The following is a 25,096-nucleotide window of genomic DNA, read 5'->3' on the forward strand; positions in this document are numbered from 1 at the left end:
TGCCTGCACCCCCCTTCCTAAGTGACCTCTGTGTTCATGTGTTGCTGTCATGACCTTCACTTCATCAGTGGATGTGCAGTCCCCTGTCAACAACTCAAGGTGTTTTCTCCCTCCTGCGCGTTACACATTCCGTTAGTATGGGATGCAGCTGCTGAGTTTAGGTGCTAAACACTCTTTCCATAAGACATCAGGCCAGCCTGAGGTCTAGAAATAGGTGCATTCAGACCAGATTACAAAGTAGATAACACTTGGAGCTATTACCCCATACCTGCTCCTTGCCATAAGGCTATTCACAGCAAAAAGTGAGCATTTGGGAAATGATTTATTGGACTAGAAAGAACATACCACTCTCGATGGATAAACATATAAAAATGCCCAGAGAATGTCTTTGAAGTAGCTCAGCCTTCAACTTGTTGTCAAAAACAAGACACCTAAATCAATGGATTGTTGTTATAAGAAAGAGACACTCAAGCATTTTTGTTTATTATTAGAATACTTCAATTGGCGCTTGTGCTATAGAAAATAAATTAATTTTAATGTGACAGGTCTAATTGTGGGAACTTAAGGTTTTATATAGTGATAACTGAGGCTTGAAAATACATTACGAAAGCATGTTTGGTCAGGTTTGAAGAGGCTTGGAAAATGTGTTACAAGAAAGTAGAACAACCTAACTGGAAAGTTAAAAGGAAATGATTTGCTATTCTTTTACAAAGATGAAGAATTTATCTGTTTCTATTGGTGTAAAGTGGAGGGGAAAAATTATAAAACGAAACAGGAGAAAGTAATGTAGTTTTAAAGTAAGCATTTTCTATGACAAAAGGAAGATTATTGTTTGCTTTCAGTTTTCTGATTTCTTTTTCAAAATGGAATGGAAAGCCCATTTATTGGGAGCTTTTTCTCAATAACGGGCTACTTAAATGAGCAAAGAATTGAAGTTCAAGAGGTGTTTTTTGTTGGAGTTCATTTGTTGTGTTTTTATCATTATTTATTTTTTTTTATTTTAGCCTATTTTAAAATGCTATTTCCTTGCATGAATAATGTTTCTGTCATATACCAGCATTCGGTGTTGCGAAAATCAAGGCAGAGAGCAGGCAGGTTTGTTAAAAAGATGTTTTGGTAAAGGGAAAGTATTGAAATATCATTTGCCAGTTGGAAGGCTGCAGAAGTCAAGAATCAAGTCCAGGCTTGCGTATTTGGTCCAAAAATCATTCTACTGACCCAGGGGCCTAATTTAAGAGCCCAGGTTCTTTGGGCTACGGTTGGCAGAGAGATGCTGGGTGGGATGTCGTGTCCCCCACAGGCTCTCCCCACTGACTCTGGAAGGTACCTGAACAGACAAGTTTTAGGCATCAGGGGTCTGAGCCCTGAGCTTCAGAGACTGAGGGTCAGCTCTGAGAAGTTCTGACACCTGATTTTCAGAGGTTGTCTTTAGCTGGACAGCTTCAGTAATTTCAGATTTGAAAATAACTTTAAAAATTCCTGTATCCACGTTTAAAGGTGTATGGCTTCAAATTGGAATAAGTTTCTGAAGCTTTGGCTTCTTGGAAGTATTAGACTAGCTCTGGTCTCCACAGCTGGCAAGCTAATAAAGTGCTTGTAATAAACGGCTTTCCAGGCTTTCTCCTTTTCCTTTAGAGGTTCCTATATCCCATCTGAAACTGTTCTGGTGAGTGGAAGTTCTTGCAAATAGCACTGCTTCTTAGCTTGAATGAGCTCGTGTTCTGCAGCTCTGCATTGAGGTGGGCTCTACAGTTTTTCTGAGAAGCGATTCTTTTTCTGTAACTCTTACGTCTTTTAGGCAATGATCAAAAAAACCCCTCTAACTCGCCAGCAGCTCTCTGGGAGATCAAAGAGGAAGGGAAAGTGGATTGCTAACAATAGACCATCCTTTAGCTGAACAGGCTGAAATTGTGATGAGGTATAAGGTGGGGACTTGTTTTTTTGATGTGGACCTATTTTTGACACGTGGTTCTTTGCCAGAGCTTGAGCATCTTGAAGATTTATTATGAGCCCTTGAAGGTATTTCTGTGTATGAATAGGTTTTGCCTTAGTGAAAATCACGTTATGTAGTCCTATTTAATTAGGACAAAATTCTGAAACAGCAAAACCATGAATATACGGATTTCTCAAAACATACTGCTAGAACAAAGAATTTAACCATTTTTTAATGCTTAATGTTAATTAAGGCTTATTTCTTTGCTTAAGATTAACTGCTTTCAAATGTTTTGTTCATTTGGGTCCTAAAATTTTCTGTTATGCTTGACTATAAGGGAAGTTCGAGGAGGGCAATACTGATTTCAGTCTCCTTGAATAGCCTGTTCTTGGGAGATCCTGCTTCTTTGAAATAGGCTCTCTGTGCGTTATTTTTTGGAGAGTTATTGCCTAGCTGAGAAGCCAGGGCAACTATTTAATTATTTTCCTCAGGTATGCTGGATAATGAAAATATATTATGTTTTTTCAAAGTAGATGTGTGAGCTTCTAGTCTGTTGAAACCCTTAGGACTTGGTCTTCCACATTTGTATGTGAAAATCTCCAGAAAGACCCCAGGAAGACTTCTTTTAATGCACCCCATCAGGTTCATTTAACTGCCTGCTTGGCTCATAATGCCTTCATGGTCTAAAACTGCCATTACTGCTTCTGAGACAATGCTATGGAAAGTGTGTTTTATCAACACTTACTTCACTGGGAGGAAATTTAATCCGTGGAGCTCTGGTCTTTAGCTTTATGGGTCCAGGATATGAATGTTTTATCAGAAATTTTCCAAACAGGAAGGGATTTGTTGACCATTATCAAGCTCCTCAGTGATAAAGCAGAAGACCGTGGGAATGTTTCATTTTGAGCCTCGCACCTGGACTTTGAGAGCTCATAAACAGATGGGGTTTTTTTCCCCATTTTGGGAAAGTCCTTATGAATCCAGCTTAGACATCCTGAACACCTGGCATGGAAACAACAGAAATGCCAGGTGGATGGTCTTGGACATATCAGGACACACTTCTTGGCAAGTCAGTCTTTTTATTTTTGGCAGTCCAGTGTTTTTTAATGTCTCATGTTACTCTGTTTAAAAAGCCGTAAGAAAAACTCATAGGTGTTCAAGCCATTTTGCATTTCTGGAAAAGTGGTACTCCCAGTACTGATATAATTGGACATCTGCAGTTCAGAACTAGACTCGCGTAAGATCTAAGAGCAGTGGATGTATATTAATATGAATTCAGAAAATTTTCATCGCTTTCCTTCTCATTCAATGATCTCTTATGAGTCTTATGAGAGGTTTTACTGGAGTTAAAATCCCCCCAGTCCCTGGGTATTCTTTTTTGCGTTGTGTTTTTACAGTTGTATAATCTTAGTTCTTTATAGTCATGACATTGCATACACCTTTTCAAAACACCTGAGAAAACAGGGGTCTAACTGTGTTAGGAAATAGCAAATACAACTGTGATAGAGCATGCTTCGTGTAGTCTTTGTGGAAACAAATAGTGAATCTTATAATTAAAGGATGCTCAACACCTCTCTAAGAGTATTTAGCTGACAACACTGTAGCTAATAAAATTATGCTATAGACTAATCTGTGCAAAAAAAAAAATAAAAATCAATTACTTCTCAAAGTCTAATTTGTCCTGTCGGTTCTAGCACAGATCTCATTTTCTTAACTACTCTCAGTGCACCAAAATATACATCACTTAATTCTTGGCCGTGGCTGTGTTGATAATTCTTTACAGTTAATGAAATGTAAATCATAGCAATTGTTGGATGTTTCCTGTGGCCCAGGACAGCATACAATACACTTACTAAATATTAAAATAAGACTTATGGTCATGTATCATAATCATCCATTGATGGATTAATAGCATTGATCCTTCTGAGATAAGGTGGCCATTTGTAACTTTTACAGTAACTGCTCCAGAATAGGGACAGTGTCCCTAGATGACACCTTGCAATCCAGCATGTTCTAGAGGTACTGAGTGTGTACTGTACCCAGGAACACCACCACAATTCTAGTTCCTGTTTTAGCAAATTCTGAGCACCACTTGGATTTAGCTGTTTAACTAGTGTTTTCATACTTAGACTACCATGCTAAAGGTCTCCTAAGAGAAGAATCAGTGCTAATAATAAAATATAAAGGGGGGTGTCAAAACAGGGAAAGCCCCCATCTGCGCATGAGACCTTTTCCATAGAGATATATTTGAAACTATGAACTCTGTGCTTTATGTTGGCAGGAGAGTTTCTATTTTCACATGCGTTAAAACACTGAAATCACATGGGGAGATATATATATATATATATATACACACACACATACACTTTTTAATCACAAAGTTGTTGGTTTTGACTGGTTTCTATGAGTTTAAGGAAGCATTTTCTAGAACAGATATCAGTGTTTCGTTGTGGTACCTAGTGATGATAGGGTACAAAAAAGTCCCTAAATGTACTGCAATATATTCAAGAATATTCCATTCTCCAAAATATCAAGTGAAATTCTCACCTTCATGAGGTCATTGCAGTTTTTGCAGTTAACCACAGTGATCCATCTACCAGACTGCTTGAAACCCTGTAATGAAGTATGTTTCATTAATAACTTCTGGGTAGAGAACTATATTAAAAGGCCATACACTGTAGTTTTCAAAATGAACAACAGGGGAAAGTGCATTTCTGTTAAGAATATCAGAAGTGAAAGTGGCTTCTTGGGATTTTATATGCCTTTTAGGAGTCAAAACATTGTGCTAATTTGCAATAAACAGCCTGACTTTCAAATCATAAGTAGAAGCCACTGAGCTCTTTTAAAATGGTGCTGCAAGGCAATCTGAAGATCTCATCTAGCTTACATCCCTAGAGGTTGAAAGCTGGAAAACCTGGAGCCTGTGGAAAGATATCTGGAGGATCAATAAACTGTTAGAGAAAAATCACAGAGGATGCCTGTATCAGGAAAATGTAGAACATATCTTTTTCTGAAGTGAAAGAAGGTTCTTGGAAGCAAGACTGCTTTTGTGTATATTCCCAGATTCTGTATAGGGAAAATAAAGGGGGAGGGGGCCACTGCAACTGAGTTGATATGAAGTTTTTTAATGGAAACTGAAAATCTAAGTGAAACAGTGCGCTCTTCCCAGTATTCTGTAAGAGAAAACCCAATTACTCACAATTACTCAGTCACTAGTAGAAGGTGGTAAACTTTCATATCTCTTGAAGTAAGGTTTTGTATTGCTCATGAAAGTGTTTCAGTGTGGGTGGTTTCAAAGTAAACACTACAGTGTGAAGTTAAGGCTGTAACATTATAAATATCTCTCACCATTTTCCGCTGTATTTCTGTGGTGAACGTTCATCCTTTGAGTCATCATGTGGTTTTTCAAGGAGGTTTCCGTGGCTGGGTATCAGCCTTCAGGATCTCACGGGAGGATGCAGTGCTATTCTGCTGTCTGGTGTAGTGAGATGTACCTCTCTACCCCCGTCCCAGCTGCACACAACCTGTTTTGAGACAGGAGCAAGCTGGAAACTCCAGCTTGGAAAACACCACGCCATTCAGACCTTGAAGCTGGCACTAAAAATCTAGCAAATGTTATCAAGTTCCAGGGCATCATTATGAATTCAGGATGAATTCAGGACAAGGGCTTACTTGGTGGAAATTTCACAAAGGATGTAAATGTAGTCACATTGTTGTGTGCGTGTGTGTTCACTGGGAACTGGGAAGAGACCTCCAGCTAACTTGAGACAGTAAGAAGCTCAGCTCAGTAGGGTGGCTATAGGCAAAAGGGCCCCTTTTGCTCACCTCCAGCACAATGAGCCACTTGCCGGTGCCAGCAGGACAGGACAAACCAGATACAAAGCAGAGATTGTATCTGGAGTACGAGTTTAAATCAGTTCTGTATTTATGCATCCACCAGACATCCCTGGTGAATCGGGTGGCAAATGTGGGCAGATTAAAATGTCTGTCTGCAGGAAAAAAGTCCTCTTCCCATTAAATGTGCAGGAGAATAAAAACATCAGAATGAAACTTTTAGAATGGGAACGAGATTGAAATAAAACGATGTTGCTTTTGTAATCCTTAAAATGAAATCCAGAGCACTCCAAGACAAAACTAAGGAAATACAGGTCAAAGCAGAAGCAATCTGGTAAAAAATGGGATGTTACTAGTAATAACACGGTATTTCTGATACGGAGTTCACTGTCACCTGAGGTAAGATTTACCACTATTCTGTGGCATTTGTATATTATTGCTCTTAAATGATTTACATTAACTAAAAATCAGTGGGTCCAGCACCAGCCTTGTTACAGATGGTATGCAGAAAGTGTTTCTGTTTATTTAAACATGTACTCTGGATTTGCAGATGTGTAATTAAGGATAGTGTTGAGACTCCCTGCTCTACAGGTAAATAAGAAACAAGCCAATATTTAACCATTTTTTAGTGAGTGACCGTACCTTTCACAAATAACTGCAATGCTTTAACAGTCTTTGCAGGGAGGCTGAATAAAGTAAAACTGGGAGAAGTCTGTACCAGGAATTTATATAAAATGTGTATTTCACCTGTTCTTTAATTTTTTCCTGGGAAAGAAAAGGACTTTTCTATCCAGAGTGATTAATTATACTTCTTTCACATAGGCTTAAAACAAAAAGGAGTAAGATCTTTAGAGGCAAGTGAGTCAATACATTGTCAGCAGTAATTTGCATTGTTGATGTATAGCATCTCACAGAAAACGATTCGTGAGAGGCTGACCATGTGCTAGAAGGGACTTCAGGACATAGCGGTAATTTATTGGAAGGAAGGAGAATAACCATAATTAAAACACAACAACACCCTTCACCCCACCCCCAACCCTACAATGTGAGAACAGCAGAAATAACAGCACAAGAGGTAAAAGGACATGCAGTACTGAGAGTTTTAATGTGAGAAATACAGGTCCTTTAGCCATGTCCTTAAATGTGCTGCTTTCAAATTTCAGCCCTCCTGACTGCTAGGAGAACCTTGAAGTGTAGAATATGAATGAGTGGTGTCTCTTCAATTTAGCTACTCCAAATTGAAAACAAAAGAGCAGCAATACAATTCCCAGTACTGATCAAGCAGCAATGTCAGTAAAAGGAAGAGTTAGCCCTTTTTCTGAGCCTTAAGCTATCTGCCCTTTCATGTTTAGAGGGCCAAAGCCAGATTGAACCTGGCAGAGGTACCGCAACATGTATCAGAGGGAAGGGATGTTCTGGCTCCCTCATTTGGCCTTTTCTGGCCATATGTACGAGTGTGCATTAAAAAATTATCATTTCCAACTCTTAATGCTTGATCATCTTTACACTATAAGTGCAATAAAAATGGTATCCAAATGTACGTGAGGATCTGTCATGTCAACATTTACAATTAAGATTGTTAAGCATAAGAGTGATATAAATGTTTTCGTTATGTCTCTCTCCCGTGGTCTGTTGAGATAGTCAGGAGAATGCTTTCCATCAGAGCAGAAAGACAATGCTGATCTAAAAGGGAGTCACAAATACAGATTCTTTTTGAATGTTTCTTGTCAGCAACAGCTTCCTTGAAAACCCCAGAATTCTATTGGCTCAGTTTCCAAATGGATGCTTCTCTCTCCCCAGGTAGCAGAGCATTTAGAGTGAAATTCTCCATGTATGTGAAGATGCACATGTCACTCATGGTACCCCTTGAAAGTTTATGCAGGTCCACGTTCAAGAAATGCAGTGTCAGAGCTGCTGAGGGCAAGGATACAGCAGAAAAATGATACTGTCCATATCATATGGGTATCTGTGAGGATAGATATTCTCAGTCTCTACGGGCACCTTGTTTCAGGGCCTAAGCAAAACTTTTTTATGTCCATCTGGAATTTCCCTTGCTGCAATGTGCAAAAATTGCCTTTCGTTCTTTCTCTTTGCAGCACCAAGAGGAGCCTAGCTGTCCTCTTGATAGCCCATGTTTAGCAGCAGACCTCTCTAAGGTGAAGTCCAAATTACGTGAAGATATAATTATATAATTATTTTACCTTTTTTTGTTTGTTGGTTGTTTTTTTTTTTCCCTCTTTGGTATTTTAATTCCAAAGAAATTTTAATGAATTTAGCAAACACACCTAAAATTATGTATAATTTTTATATGTTATTAAACTTGCTATTATAAACTGGATGGAGTATAGTTCTGATAGATCAGCTGTTCAGAGGGATTTCTATAATTTTAATCTTAAAAGTCTGAATTCGTAAGTGTATCCAAGAAATAAATGTTATTACATACAAAGGGCTAACACCTTTTGAAAATGTTGTATTTGCACTCCATTGAGATGACAGTCTGGAATAAGTATAAGTGATAAAAATATTCAATACAATCACTCCATGCTCTATGGCCTCAGTTTTGGATTCCAACTTCTCTATAAACTGTGACTGCAGTTTTCTCTTAGTCCCATAGACCTTAATAGTTTCATTAGAAACGTGAGTCCCAAATTACGAAAAGTTGCCTCAAAATGAAAAAAAAACCAACCCCCAAACGAATTAACTTTTCTGCCTTTCCAAATGCAGTATTATATAAAAGTACAGTTCAAGCACATATTTCATTTTGGTTGCTTGGGCTTCTGCACTGGCAAACAGAGCCAGCAGTGCATGTAGTGCCTGTGCTTTATGGGGCCCCGTGATTTAGTGAGTAGTCTGCTACAGCTAGTTGGCAGAAGCCAGCTGGAGGATGCTCAACACCACAAGGATGCACCAGATTATGTGCTCATATTAAGCCTGGTCATTTTGTGCAAGTGCAACGTCTCTGTGTGTGCTGCTGAATCCCATGGGAGTCTTGGGGACAAAAAGGCTGCCTCCCTTGCTTTTTCCTACGCTCTGCTCTTCTGACCCTGTGCTTAGGGGCAGTTGGGTGAGTGATATAATAGGGGAAGGTCAGTCAGTTTGCGCTGAGGCAAAGTGGCTGCGCTCAGTCATGGGACAACACAGGATGCATCCATGGTGTGCCATGGGAAATGGCCCGTGTCATTGTGAGGCTACTGCCGTTGTCCTAGATGGGTCGTGGCAGTCAGGGGAGGTTCCCCATCACTGGAACAGGACATCACCACAGCCATGCTCAAAAAGAGGAAGAAGGAGAAGCCAGGAAACTACCAGCTGGTCAGTTCCTGGGAAGATCACAGAGCAAACTCTCCTCAAAGTTAATTTTTTTTTTTCTAGGGATGCAGTGACTGGGAACAGCCTGTGTGGATTTGCTAAGAACAAATGTTGCTTGTCAAACCTCGTTGCCTTCTGTGATGAACTGACTGTTTCAGTGGATGAGGGGGGAGCAGTGGGCATATCCTCACTTTAACACGCCTTGCAGCATGGTCTTCCATTAGTATCTTTGTAGTCTGGTGTCATACAGGCTTGATGGGTGAACTACAAGATGAGTGTCCAATTGGTTGGACTGCTGGGCTTCAAAAGCAATGGTCAGCAGTTAAAAGCCAGCTGATGTCTGGTTAGTAGCTATAGTTTCTGCAGAGCGGCTGTAATGTCAAATGACTTTGTTCCTGGATGATGGGACAGAGTCAACTTTTGCAGGCTCGCTGATGACACCAAGCTGGAGAGCAGGGCAGGGATACTTTTGGAACCTGGAGATGTGAAGAACTTGATGGTCTCTGAGCAACCTGACCAGACTGTGGAGTTAGCCCTGTTGTGAGCTGGGGTTGGAGCAGATGGTCTACAGAGGCCCCTTAGGACTTATACTGTCCCTTGATTCCATATACAGCTTCTGTGGAAGAAGCACACATATATACACAATACATCTTTTTTGTGTGTTGAGGAATGTCCAGCTTCATGGTAGGGACAGAGTTGCACAAAGCCCTTCACCCACAGAAACTGTGCTCCTATGTGAGCAGGTGTGTAAGATTTATAATTTTAAACATGCTTACTCTGTTGCTTATATGTGCAGAATCTTCTCATCTTTAAATCATAAAGTCATTTTGTTCCTCACAGAAATAATGAACCACAGGAGATGCCATTAATAATGCACCCTTCTAGATGTCCTAGATTTAGAAATGGTATGCTAAAACAATATTTTTAGCTATCGATCATCCTTTAAGCAAGAATTTATCATACTTTTACAAATAGTCTCTTTTTGCCTCTGCAACTCTGTTTAATATAAAGGTGCCGTCTCTGATAGCTTCTCCTTCTCCACAGTAAAATTTTATTTTATTTCATGCCAATTTGGGCCACAGAGTTAGCAGAGAGAAGCTCAAAGCAGTTAGATACCGCTCATGCTAGTCTAGAAAACTGAAAATGCTGGTGGAGAAAGTTTTCATTTGCCCAGACAAGGGCAAGAGGACTTGGGGGAGATTTAAAAGCAGTGCAACCAGAACTAGCACTTGGTTGCTGAGATGTGCAGCTCCAAACAAACAAACAAACAAAAAAGAAAAAGAAAAACTTAATTGAGGAAGAAACCTACCAAATAAGTATCTCTCTACTGATTTCTGGCCGTTGCTGATGGAAAGTGTATAGAAACTGAGAAAGACCCGTAGGAAATGACTAGTAGAAAATCCAACCCTTGCTACCTGTGTGAGTCTCTGGAAGAAGGACAAGAACATGAGGCCCCTGTGTAAATGGAGAGGTGAGGTTGTGTTTGGCCAGTTTTGTGGGTAAGGTGAGATTTTCTGTGGTTGCTCTCTTTCCCTCTCCAGAAGATAAAAGCTGCAGTGAGTCCACCGTGTCCTACATTTGAGAAGTACGGTGAAAAAGCAGCGGTTGGCAGCCTGTTTATGTGCCCCACAGCACACTTTGGTGACCACAGCTGTAGACCAGGACCTCCTTGAGGGGCTGGGCACAGCACGGTAGAAGAGGGTGAGGTAGGAGATCGAAGCCTGCCCAGGGCACGGGCACCCCTGGCTGCTGGCTGAGAGCAGAGGGGACAGCCAGAAGGCTCTCACCCCTCCTTTTCTGCTCAGCCCAGGCAGCTGGCAGCTCTGTGGTGGTGCTAGGTCCTGCAAGGCTCTTCATGCTTTATGGATGCAGGGATGAGGAAAGGACCATGCAGAAGGCAGATGGTGAAGCTGCCTTGAATGGCGTCTCGATGGATGTGAGCTGTGAGGATGTACACTGCCAAGGGGGGCCACACTGCTGGTTGCTGTAGCTCATCTGACAAAGATCTGGATAATCTGTTGTGCTTTGATTACTACAAATTAGGCATCCGTACTCTGATTCATTTGGTGCAATTTCTATTCCTTAATTCCTACAAAAAGAAAATAAGAAGTTCTAAACCCAATTATTTTGTTTGTAATATAATTACGACTAATGAATGGCTGCCAAAAAGACAATTTTGTCTAAATAGCATAACAATTTAGCAATGGACAGCAGTGTAAACGAGCTGTTCATCACGGAGCACTTTCTTAAATTAAAAACAAAAAAAGCCAGATCTTTTCCATCTCCAGATTTTGATCTTGCATAAATGGAATTGAACGGGCACTAAAATCCCACCATAAGCTTGTGACTGATACGTGACTCGGGAAAGGAGCCATGGGTCAGAAAATGTAACTGCTCAAAATCATCTATGTGCTTTAGGCTGCCAGCTTGCTTACAGCTGAGAGTAAATGAGGTGACAAGGCAGCTCTCCATAGGAATGACTGTACAAAGTTTGAAACTTGAATATCTTCTCAAATATGCATGTCAGCCTGGGCCAGAGGAGAGGATGGATGCTCAGGCCAAGATCAACCCAGATCCCTGCAAGCAGACACTGGGCTGTTGCTTAGTGCTGGGAGCCAGTTCAAAGCCAATCCTCCTGACCCAGCAACAAAATGTCTAAATTCTTATCCTTAAACCCAAGCACAGCATGCTGGTAATTTGCTGTGAAATCTTGAGCGCTAAGGCACTGCGTTTCAGATGTTTATGTTACATAATTTATCTTACAATTGATTTAATCTGCAAAAGCAGTCTGCTGTATGACTGGACCTGCTGGCAGGGCTGATTTTACATCTTCCGCGTATTTCATTTTCTGCTTCAAATGCATCAGCTGTGTTGCTAGAATGCCTGCCTGCATATTCTGCTGGAAGCACTTATTTGAGAACGTCTCAATAACAACCCATAAACAATGAGAAGAAACTGGTTCTTCAGAAAACATTTTGGTTGTGTTCAGCCCCTGTTCAGCCATCATTTTGAAAAGGGGGGGCCAACAGCGCTCTGAGGTGGTATGGAGTGGAGGTGGTGCTAGATCAAAGTCCTTTAAAAACAGAAAAAAAAGGGGGAAAAAAAGAAAACCAAACCAAAAACAAGTCCTGTGAGTTATTTCAACTCCATTAGCTTGACTCAGGAATTTCTGTGTGTGGGTGTTTCTGATTTCAGTTTGTTTTTGGAGAGGTGGTGGTTTCCTGCACGTTGACAGTGTGTGTGCCCAGGCTCTCCGACGTTGGGGTCCCCTTCCAGCATGCTGCCTGCCTGCCTGCCTTACACCGCACCACCCGCAGCCTTGCCAGGACAGACCTCGTAGGTAGGCAGCTCCTAGCTGTTGCCTGCCTTTCGTTATTTTAGGTGGGACGGCCCAGAAACAGTGCACTTCAGTTCATCCCAGTATCTGCAGCACCAGCACAACGTACAAATAAACATTTTTATCCCTGCAGGAGTCTGGCAGCTGGCTTGATCCTGCCTTCTCTTGGAGCCCAGGAAATCCAGAATATCTTTCCCAGACCAAGCAGAAGCAGATATTACTGTAGCAGCGCAAGGAGCCAGATTGATGTGATTGCAAAGGAGAAATTACAAAGAAAGGAGTATTTTGAGGAGAAAGAGAAGCAGGGGGGTGTGTAGGTTTCTTGTTGCTGTGATTTCTGCACAGCAGAGTTCAAACCATGGCCAGAGCGAGCAGTGTGGCAGAAGGCAGGGACGGAGCAGCGTGGGGTCAAGGGGTGACTTCTGCTTGTGAAAGAGTGCTGGTACAGGACTAATACCAATTTAAAAGGCTGTTTAATTCAGCTTATTAGCAGCAGGGCTTTTCTTTGCATGTAGGTCCTTTTAATAATGTCCAATATATGACAATTTTAACTTTCTAATAGAGATGAGACAGTGCTCTACATATACCTTCTTCTGTAATAACATTTTGCAGTTATTGATTTACCATACCATCTTTTAAAGACAAAATGCTTACATGTGTTAAAATGTTTAGTTCAAATAATCTAGATAGCAAATGCTTTTGCTTGATAGCACATTGCCATCAGATGCAAATTGTCATATGGTCCTTGGTTTTGGGAATCATGCAGCAAAGTCCACCTTCATGTAACCAGGAGCAGAAGCAAATGGGTGTGAAGTGGGACATAAGGCAGCAGGGGATGACTGTGCATTTAAAAAGTGGTTGGGTCTCTTTAGGCGATGTGGATGACCTAATTCATTTGATGCCATGTTATTTTTAATCTACCAATTTTTGTTTTCTTCATTTTTTTTTTTTTTACTTTTTTCCCCTCTCTGAAGGGAATGGAGGCTTCTGAGACCATGCTGTGCAGGACTGTGATATGTTTGCCTGTGCATCCATTCCTTTCCTAGAAGCTTTTTGAATCCATCAATTACTTTCAATATAATTTAATGATGAGGTTTCTCTGAGGCCCATGAAAGCAGGTGGGCACATACAGGTGCAGAACAATTGTGGCTGTTACTGCCCAGGCAGTCGGAGGTCGTGCTTCGTTAGGGAGTCCAGGCAGGAGAGGCAGCCTCACAAAACGCCTCCCCTGCCAGTGGCAAAGGCTTTAGTCAGAACTTGTACCTAAGACAGCAAGCAGGAGACAGAAATCGATAGGAAACCTGGCTTCATTAGCACCGCCGCTCCTACAGCTGGTTTTCCTTTACACCTTGCACAAAGGCTTATTTACACCACTGTTTTCTGTCAGGTCTTAACTTCTCATTGACCTGATTTTATCTCCTTTTTTATATATTCCATAAAGGGTCCTTTCTCCTCCATCATTAACTCCAAGTTATTTCCTAGTCTGTTGAAGTGTTTTTTACCTTGCACCTCATTATGACCCAATTCTGATTACAATTTGGTGCGCGTAAACATTTATTTTCTGTGTAAATTAGTTGAACTGGTTTCTAGTGCTTAAAGAAAAGTTTGTTCAGACAGGCAGAGGGAAAGAGGGAAACAACCTTGGAAAGCAGGCAGACATCAGAGACAGGCAAGACAAATGGCCCTGATTTTGTTCCTATGCTGTGTGGGATTTGAGGGAAGTTAGATTAACTCTCTCCTCGCTTAGTTAAGGGTTCTCACTGATGGCAAAGGGAGTTATTCCTCAAGTGAGGAAGAAGTGAAAACTCAGGGTGATTTGGAGCTGAATATATTTACAGTTCCTTATGGTTTTGGCTAGCAAGATATTTTAGCATTCACCATTGTTTACCCTACAGGCTTTAATTATAAATTATTTGAGGCAGAGGAAATACTATTTGTTCCATTTGTGTGGTGCCCGGTACAGTGTGATGCTGATCCATGGCTGTGGCTTATACATTGCACAGATGCAAAATAAAGCTAATAAAGGCAGCAGAAAGCATAGAGTTGATATTTTTCTTTTTGTTCTTTCTGAAACAAATTATACGTTAGGAGGTGCACGCACACATACAGAGTCTGGGTGCTGAAAGACAACTTGTGAAACCAGGACACCAGTGTTAGTGCCAGTGGCTCTGGGAGTAAAGCGCTGCTTTTTGTTGTTTCTATTTCTTTAGAAATGGAACTTCCCAGTTTAGCACACCATCATGTTATATATGCATATATATATATATATGCAAAATACATATTATATCATCCAGGAAATACGTCCCTAGATACTTGTTAGTGTAGTAAACGTAAAACCGGTGCACTTTTTCACCTCGTATTGGCCTGGCAAGGTTTTTCACCTGTGAACTGCCCTTACACTACTCTGCATGAGCATTTATCATGTAAAGGACTTAAGAGGGTTCAAGAAAATCATGCAAACACCTGCTTGGTGGGTTTCTTACAGGTAATCCCAAAGCTAGGGTTGGCTGAATTTGTTTTAGAAGTAGCCACAGTATTAGCAGTGCCCATGTAGTACTATGCCCGAAAGAATTGGCTTTCCTCATTGGAAGGACACTAGGTTACTTTGTTTTCACAGTGTTTTTATTGTACTAAACCTCTGCTTACAGCTGGTCCTGTCTGGAGGCTGGGTGAGAATGCTTGAGACGCGAAGAACCTTCGCCTGATCCAACATTTAGCTTGCTTTTTGTGAACTATTGCAGACTGACCACAGATAGGCAAGAAAAGGTGTTCCCATACTGTTGTGGCACTACATGGTATATTTTATTTACATGTTCATGGTTAAACTGATGTAGGGCCAAGACCAAGTTTTCTCCTCAGACGTTCCTAACAGGTGAGCAAGGGTTGTGAAAAGGTGGGTTTTTTTTTTGTTTTGGTACTTCTTTAGATTACATGGTGCCATCCATCTCCAAGGTCATTTTGGAATTGTTCTTAGGGAATCTGCAGGTGTCTGAAATATGGCAGTGCCCTTGACATTTCATGACACGCTATGTCTGTAGCACATGATGACTTGCTGTAGTTAGCACGTTTGACACCATGTGCTGGGAAGGTGCCGTGTAAGGTGAATTGCTCCAAGGCAGAAACTGTGCTACTTCAGCTCTGTTACTTTTGAGGTGGTTCTTAGTGTCTGTAAGATACTATGGTCACGTGTGTGTATGTGTAAGATTGTTTAGAGCTAGTTTTGGGATATTTAAAATAGCATTTCATTCTGTTCTGTGAACAGACCCTAAATTTAGCAGTTTGTTTTGGTGGTTGGTTGTTGTTTATTTGGTGTGTTGTTTCTTGGGTTTTTTATGTTTTCTTGGGTTTTTTTTAATTGATTTCTTTTTCAACTGAAGTTGAAAGAGTTTAGCAAACCTGGACTCTTGCAAGCAGATTGTGCTGACTGTGAGGATAAGTTTGTGGGCTGAGTTTTGTATCTGCTGAAACTATATAAAAATCTTAGTGTAAACTGCAAGCTTAAGAAGATGCTGTTGCTCGATTTGCGTTAACTAAAAGTGCCTGCAAGAGATCAGACTAATTAAGGCTGTCTCTGAGGACCTGAAAAATATGCAATCCTATTACAATATTCTTGAGCTTTTAATTATTTGCAGGTGGAAGTGCAGTAGAGGTTTATGCTTGGATTTTCCTATCTGGAACCAGCTAGCTTCCTTAGAGACCTGGCTGTGAAAAGTACAGGTAGTTCCAGTGGATGGACACAGGAGTTCAAGCAGGAGCTGGGGCACAGCACGAACCTTAGCCCCAAGAAACCCTGCAAGCCCCCAAATACACTGCCTCTCTTGTTGGAGCTACACTGTTCTGTATAAATGATGGGTTTGGGGATAGGCTTTCAAATATCTCAGAATGTAGCACATACTGCCTCTGTACCATAAAGCCCCAGAACAGGGTAGGCTGGCTGGGTCATCTGAGGTCCAACGCCTGCTCACACCAGGGCAGCTCCAGTGTTTGACTGGGGTGCTCAGGGCCTCGACCAGTCAAGTTCTGAACATCTCCAGGTTGGAGATCCTACAGCCTCTCGGGGCAGCTTATTCTTCCCTCACTGGGAAGATTATTTTTTCCCTTCTTTCCAGCTGGTGTTTCCCTTCCTGCAGCTTGTGACTGCTGCCTCCTGCCTTTGCTGTGCATGTCTGAGAAGCATCTGCCTGAGCGTTGCCTGTGACCACCCATGAGATAGTGGAAGAGCCTGGGAGCCCCCCTGTAGCCCTCCCTCCCCCTGCAGGCAGGGTTAGCCCCGCTCCCCCGGCCTCTCCCGGTGCCCCAGGGGCCCCAGCCCCTGCCTGCCCTGGTGGCCCTTCCAGCAGGGACGGCTCTCCTGTGCTGGGGCGCCCACCGCTAGGCATAGTCCTCCCTTGATTCCTCTTTCCAACGAATATTTAATTCCTTCCAGCACAGAATTTATTTCTACGTTCCCTCCGCATTTCTATTTGATTTGTGTCCTTATAGTGAGGTCTGTAGTATTTTTTTTTAATCTCACAAGTATGGATTTATTACTAACATTAATATTTTTATACAATATTATTTACATATATATACACATTTTATATGTATATATTGCATATATACATACACTAGATACATATATAATATACTGCATCTATTATAATAATATTAGTAACACAAATGAAAGTATTTTTCAACCCTTATTTAGGTTCAGCACCTGAGCAAAGGCACAAGCCCCTGTACTTCTCTGGCCCTGTGTGATCACATCTGCTTTGGGCACAACCAGCTCCTGCAAGGGCACCCTGCACTGCTCCTTCAGGAGTCACTGCCAGCTGAAAATAACAATAATGGTGAACAGCTGACAGCACCACATGTGGGCTGCTTCTCCATTCTTCAGTTCCCAGCCTCTCCTTAGCTCCAAGCAGCTCTAATCACCTTATTTTCTAAACTCGAGAGATTCAGATGATATGCATGACATCTTTTGGAAGTGAGAAAACACAGTTTACAAAAAAGGCCCACAATCTTTAATAATAACCTCCATTATTTTGATGCTTTGAAAATTTTTTTTTTTTAAATTCAGAGATATCAAAGTGATATTGAACTAATGAAAATTTATTTGGTCTTCTATTGGAGGAGTAGAGTAAAGCATGAGGAAATGTACTTGTCTTTTGACAGACTCTGGTCTCTTCTAAACCATAAAAGACAACCTCCATCCTTTTAATGTTACTTTCCATATGTTCTTAAAGAAAAATGACAAATGTGAAGAGGAAAAGGAAAAATTAGAAGTCCAGGCAGTTGGAAATTTGATTTTAGTGGTGGTCGGTTAGGTTGATGGATAAAAACCCCCAAACATAGATCACTGATGATGGGAGACTGGGGTGGCAGTTGGCACCGTGAGCCTGGGGACCCCCAGAGCTGGGCAGCTCAGCCTGCGTGGCTGGGGAGCAGCCACGCTTCCAGGGGGGCTCCGCTGCTGCTGTTCTTCCTGAAGTCTACTGAAACTCAATGTTTCCTTTTAAGAAAACCTTGGTGAAATAAAGGGCTTGATACTTCTGACTGGAGATAAATACCTCTGCTAAACGACCTGATCTTAGGGCTTTAGGGGGCTGCAGTTTAAACAGTGTTGGTATTCTTGGGCTAGTAGAAACAGGGACAGCACACTTTGCCGATCTTAGATGATCTCAGCCAACAAAACATGATATAATAACCACCAAAAAAAATTTGTTCAACAGGGATTATGCCTTAAATTTAGTCTACTCTTTGACTTTGTCAGTCCTGAAATGGTATCCCTATTCTCAGGGTTCAAAATGGTATAATATACCAATTCTGAAATGAAATTCATAAATCACCTATCGAAGCTGCAAACCTCTTCTCTGATCAGTGCTGTTCTCTGAACTATTTAAATGATAAAAAGGAATCCTCGCTAGGTTTCCACTGCAGGTCTGCTCTCTCAGTGATTTTTGTCTGCACAGCACTTGTGCGAGCAGAAGTGTTACCTTTTCTGTTTGTATTTAGTTTCTGCAGCAGTGAAGACTTTCAGGTGATCATAGTCTTTCCTTAATCTCAAAACAAGTTTTCTTCGGGAACCAGACACAGACTTCCAAACTTGGAATAGAAATTAATTTAACAGAATATTATTTAGAGTGGTGGTAGTAAGTGTGGTGCTATGCAAGTATGGGTCATTTATCCGTAACATTCATGCCAGCTGGATTTGTAGGTCTTATAGCATCTGCTGACAGCTACATTCAGCAACCAGCCCAAATACTGATTAAACATAAGGAATTAATGGTGTTGCTTCCATGCCTGCCTTGAGAAACTAAGCCTGTATCTACAAGGCAGCTTTGCCTGTTCCTCAGCTCCAGAAATTTCTTTAAATTTTCATGTGTTAACACGAAAAAAATCATTTGTTTGAACTCAGTTTTGGTCATCTGGGAGTACCAGAAAAATACTCCAGGCCAGAGTGCTGGTCCTGCATGCAGAATTCTAGCCAGGGCTTTTAGCATCAAGACACATCTCCTGAGCATGAGATGCTTGGAAGTCCATCAGGCAAATAGCCCCTGCAGCTTTTTTTGCTATTGGCTGAGTAGTACCTGTAAACATTTTATCTAACTAATTACTGCATTAATATGTAAATCTGCTAGTGCTGGTCAAAGAAATCAGGAGCCTGGAGCTTCCACAGGCTTCCTGGAGTGCCTGCTGCTACCACAGTTAAGATGCTGGCATTAAAATTCAGGACTCTGTAGTGCTCTCTGGGCGCAGGCTTCTGCCAGGGTTAGCAAGTTACTCCGATATCTGGGACCTTCTGGGAAATAGTTTTAGGAATGATCAAGACTAAATGAGTGCGGGGGTCTGAAGCACTGCAAACAAAGCCTGCTGCATGGAGCTGTGTGCCTGAACTGAATGAAGATAGATGTTTCCTGATGCCTCTGCAGTTTTACCTAGGCTAGGGTTATGATATAGGATTTTGTCTTCCAGAGGCTGATGAAATTGAAGGCTTTTTTTTTTTCCAGAAGGATTATAAGGCTGAATGAAGAATTATTTCCAACAGGGTTGCTTAATTTTGCATGCAAGTGGACTCTCAGCATTAATAAAGCCATTAAGGAATGACTGGATCAGGGGAAGGCTAGATTTAGGATTGCAGTAAACAAAGTCATAGAGGAATCTCATGGTTTCAGTCAGGAAGTTCAGACAGCTCCTTACTCTGCTCTTCAGATAATTTAAGTTTTGATTATTGTGATGTTGGTCTTTTTTATTGCATAAGTTTTAGCACTTGAAGGTAACATGTTGTCTTTTAGCCTAGTCAAGAAGTGAAAAAGTTAAAATCAAACTGGCCTACACTTTGATGTGGGGATTACAGCGATGAAATACATTAAGATGTTTTAGTTTTCTTATCAGAAAATATTACTGGTCCCTGAAGAAAAGGGCAAGTAGAATTTTGAAAACCTGATATAACCAGAAGCCACAAACTTTTATGGATTTTTTTTTTTTTATCTACGCAAATATTTAAGTAATAATAATATACAGTAAATCAACAATGTTTGATTTTTGCAAGTCAGTAGGAAAAAACAGTACTGTTTGGCCTCATTAAAGGAAAAAATAATGCTGATGGTAGACTTGCGTGGGTGAAATCAGAGCTGAGGATAAGTCAGATATAAAACCTGCAGATTTTGTCTGTTGTTTTATCTTCAATTGCTTTGTTATGCCACTAAAAGAAGCAGCATGTATTGTTGGGGAGGGGGGAGTGATAGTGGTGTTTTCTCAGAAACATAGCCTTTAAGGTTAAATAGCAGCAGAACATTGATCCAAGACATTATTATTCCTTGCAGACTGGGAATAATTTAACAGATACACGGCAGACCTGACTATACTGAACATTACAGTAACACAGAGCTAAAGCAGGAATTTGGCCTATAAAAATGCAGAACTTACAGAACATTAGCACTGAGAAGCAATTCACAGGGTTATTACGAAAGCCATATTCTCCCTTTTGTAAGGGGAACGCGCTAAGTTTTTAAGGGTACTGAAAATAGGGGCAAATTTTCATTTAATCATTTAACTAAACAATTTTGGTGTAAGTGGGAAGAAGTATGTCTGCAAATACTTTTATAGTCATTTATACTAAATTGAATTTAGTAAAGCATTTTTTGACAGCAGTCTATCCTTTTCAAGACTTCTGGCTAACTAGGTAATACGTAAAGGTACACTGTCAAACTAAAACCAGTTAAACCTGGAATACATGCTGACAAGTTCCACTACTCACGTGCTAAATGACATTTTAGTATCAGTAAGACCATTCTTCAGACTAGAGGGAAAAATGGTATGTTTTAGATAAAAAAAATACAAAAATACAGTTTGCACCCTTTGGATGACTACTGATTTAATGAACAAGCTAATTACTAAGATAGTTCAGAATGTTTAATTTCTGTTTGAAAGTAATTTTAACCCATCTCACTTCAGGGTGAAACTGCAGGCGAGTGCCAATAGGTGAGCTGGGGCTGGCAGCCAGCGACGGCTGAAATGCCACCAGCTACTGTTTAAAGGCACAAGAGTCTGTCACATGTTGGTTGTGAACTGAAGGGAAAATGGCTGAATGGGGAAATTTTTTTGACAGAGCGAACATTTTCCAGTAACCTGAGTGACTAGCCATGCAAAGGAATAAATCGTAAAGCCTCACGCGAAGGACAGGGGCTCCTGTTTGTTCCGTGATGCGAGCTCTGCTGCCTGAGCAATGGAAGCGGGTTATTCCTCCCATTAAACAGGGCCTTCAGAGCCCCGTTTAAAAGCTCTGCTGCTCAGGCAGGGAAGCGACATGTCATGTGTTATAATAAAACCTGCCTTCCCTTGAACACTGTCTGCACAGAAATTTTTTTTTTTTCCAAAAATTAAATCAGTCTGGATGGTTCAGGCACTTGAACTATATGTTTACTAGATAAACATTCATGACGGATTAGAACACAAAGTATTTTATTTCTTGTTATTTCTTTCAGCTCTGTTTGTTGTTTTAGTGCTCTTACAAAAAAGCGTGCTCCGTGGGAAGGCATGCCTTGCATTTATGCTGACTTCACCCAGGAACCCTTACTGGCTCATGTGTTTACCTCGCGCACAAATAAAGCACATCCAGATTTGAACTCTGTCACTTGGATTCTGTTGGAAAGGAAAAAAACAAGTTGCTTTGGCCTGCTCATCCTCAGAGCTTTGGCTTATTTAGGCTCCCAAGCTGCATGCAGCATGTTTTCTGGAACACGTAACCTGGTTATATCAATCATAAAGAGCGCAGGAGGACACGTGTAATGATGTTTGTCTACTTTACAGCTTGGGAATTGTTACCAGTGCTTGTTGCTCCTCTTTCTTCCTGATCTGCTTGGTCTCAGTTTTTCTTGTGCTTTTGCTTGAGATTTGGCTTCTGATCCCCTGGTGCAAGATGAAAGCACCCAAGCAGCAGGCCCACGATGAAAAGATGCACTTTTTCACACAACAGATAACTTCATAGTGGAACTCACTACCGTGGGATATTGTAGGGGTCTAACATCTAAATGGATTCAAAAGATCACAGAGAGTATGTCCACTGGGGCCTTTAAATGCAGCAGTTTGATGCCACCTTGTCTCAGAGGTCCCCATACCTATATACCTGCAGAATCGTAGGCAAGGAGGAATCTTTTCAATGTGTGCCGTTTCTTGTATGTTTTTCTGCATAGCTGTTACTTATCATTGAGAAAGACAAGATGATGGGCTTGGGTGAATCTCTGATCTGTTCCAGTATGCCTATTCCTATGGGATAAGCTCCAAGAGAGCTAATTCTGAACTACAAGAAGACCTACCTGTTTTTTGTGTCTCTTTTCCTAATCATTCCCTGTGGTGGGCATGGGATAGCTTCTAACCAAGCATGCTGCTTTCAGTAAATGCTCACCTTCAGTGCTCAGTTCCTGGGTTGAAGCTCAAGATTTTGCTAGGTGGAAAGATTCCCAATGTCAGCAAAAGCATTGTTGCTCTAAGAGAGAGGATGAGCTGGGAGCCGAGGGTGGCACAGGCAGGGCAGTCACCCCAGCAACCAGGACACACTCCCAGAGTATCAGAAGACACAGCTGGGTTACTCTTAGGGTCTACTGACAGCACCAGGCATGGTGAGGTAATGAAATAAATCCAGTGTGCACCTAAGGATGCCAGTCTGGAGCAGCAGGAGGTGGGCTGGAGACACGACTACAACATTGGGCTGGGGATCATTCAGGAAAACTGGTCAGCAAGTCAGGACGGCAAAGGAGAAGGCCAGGTATGGGTGCTCAAGGGCCTGAGCTTAAATAAGTCATGAGAAGCTGGACTGGGAGGAAGATCAAGATGAGGGTGGTCATAATAATCAACTGGTGGCCCAGGTTCCTTTGCAGATGTGGTCCTTGATGTCAGGTTTTGTATTGGTTTCTTTGTGTTTGGGGTTTTTTTAATATATTTTTTTTTCTATTTGTCAGTAGGTTACTAATATGAGTTAGAATGATAAATGAATCTCTGGTAAGATTTAATGGAAGAGATCACAAACTATTAAAAATGACAGGAGGTCTGCAGCACTTGGGAAATGGCAAGTAGGAGAATCCAAGCCTCCTGTGCCATTTCAGTAGACAAAGTCATTAGTTTCTCACTAATCAGTAAAAGTTCACACACATTTCTAGATAACAGGCAGAAGGAAGTCTGCAATAACCAAATAATTTTACTCTTTGGGACTTCAAAGTCAACATCTGCAGCAATAATAGGCAAACACTAACAATGATAATAAATGGAAAAAATAAACCAATGAAAAATGTAATCAAGACTGAGGGAATGTCCTAAGCCAAGTTCTACACTTACGTGCAGCCAAGGGATTTTCAGGCATGTGCATTAGCTTAAATCAGAGTAAATTTGGCTTGTGTTTCAAAGATAGAATGCTATAGCATATTTTGACATAAATTTTAACAACCCACTTAACATTTATAAGAATAAGATTAACTTATTTGTAATGACCAGGATGGTTTATACCTCTGCTGTAAATCAGAAAAAAGCTAACATAAATAGGTTCTGTCAGGTCCACTACATGGTGATTCATTCCTTTCATTTTTTTTTTTTTAACTAATTTGCAATTTTCTGACAGAATTTTCGTAACTGTGTACCTGCTTAGATTTAAATCTTAATTAAGTAGTTTTCACTGTATCCAGACCCTTTAAAACTCTTGTGGCTTATCCATAAATATGCATTTGGTCCTGTAGCACGGGTGGACCTCCTGCAGAGGGAGATGGTGGCTTAGGGGATTTAGACACTCACAGGACTGGGACCATCCTGTGGACCGGGTTACCCTAACAGCAAACTGCTGCTTCATAAATGTCCCTGCTCAAGCAGATTGAATGAGGAACTGCAGTGATATACAAACATAGAATTGTGTTTACAAGGTTTATCCAGAAACTCTAAAACTCTTCTGATCTAGAAATGCTACAAATCTTGGGTTAATATTTTTTTAAAGTGCCTGTTTATTTTTATAGGAATTGACACTATACTTTTCAGTCATGTAGCAATGTTGGGTTTACTATGCAAGGGTATGATAGCAGCTCCTTAAATAAAGATGAGTTCTGAGAATGGGCTTAAGATTAGGCATCCTTCCTGGCAGAGAAGCTTGTCTGCTCATGGGTAATATTAAGTAGCATCATTTTCTGAATGCTTCGAAGTGTATTTACATATTTTTCTTTACAATGTGCAATTTAATCCTGATTTTTTGTGATGCTTAGGCAAAAATGCAGATATCATAGCATCAGTAAAATGAGGGAAGCTAGAAAAATAGCAGCGGTATCCTAGTACACATCTCTCACATGCTATGTAGGAAACCAACAGCAAACTGACTTGAAGGACGGAATAGAACTGTTGATTTAAAATCCTGGCCCCAAGGCTGACAGAAAAGTTAGATCCATTACTGGTAGCTGGGCAAGGAGGATGAACAGGCAGAGTTAGATCAGATTATTTTTTTGGGGGGGTAGTAGTGGCAGAAATAGTAATAGAAATTGGGTTTATACATATTGGCGTTTCAGAGTTAGTATCTCTGTCTTAACTATGCTGTGCATGCAATCGTATCCAAAAAGGCCAATTAGCTTGGCTTGCTTTCTTTACCTTCCTTCTCAGAAGCTCTGAATAATGGCTCAAACATCTATTTTATGAAGAAGCCCTGATGCAATTTTCTTGTTTCACATAAGGATCCTTTGCTTTCCTGTGCCATTTTAGGTCTAAAAAAATGTATTTCAAATTATTTTCATATGTTTTTGATAATATCATGATCAAAATTGGCTTAACAGATGTCATGTATTGTCTGGCAGAGACAAATAGGGAAAAAAAATCCCACAGCTGATATTGTATACCAGCTCTGCTGCAGACTTTTGAACTTGCATGAATAATAGAATTAATGATTATCTATGCCAAGAGAAAGCATATATTACCAGTCTATATAACAATCCAAATTCCAGTTGATACAGACAACTCCACATATTTGCATCTATAGCTATTCTCTGTTCTCTCTTGTCACCCACACATGCAAACTGCCCAGTGGAAACTGACACTTTCTGTCTAATAAAAAAAATAAGCATGATCCAAAATTGTCTTCAAGAGTTTATACACTGAAAATGGAATAGTATCATTTGACTCCATTGGAGAAAGGAAGAAAAAACTATTTCATAAGGCATATGTTTTCTGATAAAATTGTTGTT

This window comes from Falco naumanni, chromosome 12, assembly GCF_017639655.2.
Source record: "Falco naumanni isolate bFalNau1 chromosome 12, bFalNau1.pat, whole genome shotgun sequence".
Classification (NCBI taxonomy): Eukaryota; Metazoa; Chordata; class Aves; order Falconiformes; family Falconidae; genus Falco; species Falco naumanni.